The sequence below is a fragment of the Pteropus vampyrus genome, unplaced genomic scaffold (assembly GCF_000151845.1).
Source record: "Pteropus vampyrus isolate Shadow unplaced genomic scaffold, Pvam_2.0 Scaffold33, whole genome shotgun sequence".
Lineage (NCBI taxonomy): Eukaryota > Metazoa > Chordata > Mammalia > Chiroptera > Pteropodidae > Pteropus > Pteropus vampyrus.
The window spans coordinates 2,282,496-2,285,010 of record NW_011888814.1 but is presented as its reverse complement, the minus strand read 5'-3'; positions in this window follow the sequence as shown (position 1 = coordinate 2,285,010).

The following is a 2,515-nucleotide window of genomic DNA, read 5'->3' as shown; positions in this document are numbered from 1 at the left end:
TTTGTTAGGTAGTTAAGCAGTCACGAATGACAGGAGTACAGGCCCAGCTCTGTTACCATAGAAACCTCCCTTAAGGACCTCCTAAAAACACCCATTTTGTGGTTATAAATTATCCCTACATCCTAAGGCACAAAGGCCATAAGTGCTGCTGCCTTAAACCAGCCACAAATACTGAAAGCAATACTTTAACCTGCCCATAACCTCAGCCTCATTATACCATCATGATAATATCATACATACGCCAGGAAGTTCATGAATCTAATTATAACAGATTGAATTCTGGTTAAGCACATGTTCAGTAGGTAAATGGTTAGTTAGCCAACTGTCAGTCAAGGTAACCTCAAGTCTAACTTGCTGATCATCTAGGACCACCCTGTAACCTCCCATCATGCCTCAAATATAAACAGACCTTCCCACTTCCACGCTGTTACAGCTCTTCACTGAAACCCGCCCCTCCTTTGGAGTGTACTCTTTCTTTTCACCTTCTGAATTCCAAAGGGCTGCAGCCTTCCTTGGTGAGGCCCATCTCTTTCTAAAAATGTACTTTGAATAAATGTCACTTTTTCTAAATCCTGCTGACCTGTAATTCTTTACGAAATCATCTGGAAAGAACCAAGGACCCCTCCATGCTGCTGGGGTGACACTGGATTTCACATCACCCCGTGCAGTAACAAGTTAATAAAATAAACACCTTAACAACACTCTAGGAAGAGGAGGTACGTTTATTCTAAAACTCTGAGGTGTCATCCATTTGATATCAAGAACCATTTTTTATTCTTTTGAGCAATGTTACTGCCAGGCATTGATATAACTCCTTGGAGGCTATTTCTAAGCCCACATTGTACCTAAGTTGAAGAAATAGGGAAGTGTATTGAACCTTTTAATGCAGCATTGACATCTCAATAAATCAAGGACTGTAAAGGAAAGAAAAAAAAATGTAGACTATCCACCAAGAAGATAAGTAGTTATCACTAGTTAAAATTGCTCTGTACTAAATGATTTATTTTGTCTTTTTCTTTATTCTAATAATCTCATAACATCATCTTGTTTTTTGTACCCTATTGAATGGAAACCATCAGTATATGCATAGTTTTTAAAAAATGAATAAAAACCTGTGTATGCGTATGAATAAATATACATGTATACATATACATATACATATATGTATATACATAGACATGCACATATAGCTAGACAAATGAATTACCTTGTCTGCTTTCCTAGGTAGAAAAGAGTCTTTGACTAAGACTCTATTGAGTTCTGACTGAAGCTATTACCTCAGAGCATCTCTTTGCTTAACTCAGATAGCGGTGTTGAAGAAATACATAAGGTTCAGGTAGAAGCCTTACTTCTCTCCAGTCTACACTATGCAAGAATCAAGTAGCATGTAGGGTACAGGTTAATAAACTGTAGGTCACACACTGAAGAGAGTACTCTACCTGAAAGTATCATATATAAAAACAACTGATTTTAACCACACTACCTCTTTTTTAACAACCAATAAAACCTTGCAATATACTTATCATAATTAGTAGCTATGGAGTTGTAATTGACAAAATATTTCCAAAAATTGCCTCTTAAAGCAGTAGTCCTCTTTTATATTTAAATGATATTAACTTTTCTATTAAAATCTCTGCCTAATTTCCCATTGTTGGCAGAAAGCTGCTATCTCCATAGGTTTAGACTAGATTTAAGTGTTACTCAGAGTTGACAGGTTCTTTGAGTTTGTACATGTGACAGAGTTTTCCCAAACATATATTAGGAGTGTGGCACATCGTAGATTTTGGAAAGGATGGAAATCTAAGAAAAAAGGGCAACAGTCAAGCAGGTGTCCTGTTCAAGCATGCACATGTTTTATTTAAGTATTCTCCAAAAGTCTATTTTTTTTCCAGCATAATGCAGATATTATGCTATCCTTTGAAATAAGATATATGAATTTCAAAGAAAATTGTCAAAAACAATGACCTTGATTACTCCATATGGTACACAGAAATAATTACATTTCACTTACAATACAGATGCACTTAACACAGTCATCAATAGTCATTCACCACCAACACAGTATATTTTTAAATCACCTAAAACACCAAAAAGTTTTTTTTTCTTTTCCAAAAATCTAAAGAAAGTAATAGTTTTGGATAAATGATAAACTAAAAGAGAGGCAGAATTTTCAAATGAAATAATCTAACTGCATTTTTTCAATGTAATATTCAGAACATGAAAATAGAACTTCTCATTGGGAATCAAAAGACCTAAGTATTCCTGATCGTGTTTTCTTTAGTCTACTTTTTAAAAAGTTTTTCAACAAATGCCATCAAAGAAGTTTCACTATATATTTGCTCTAGAAGCATAAAGTGACATGAGGCAGGTGTTAATATAATTGTTAATATTCACACTCCAGGAAGGTTAGTAACTTTTAAAAAGACATACTATAAATAAAGCCAGTTCTTCCCAATAGTAGAGTTTATCTTACTTTCACTCAGCAAACATATATTAAAATTTACTGTGTGCACAG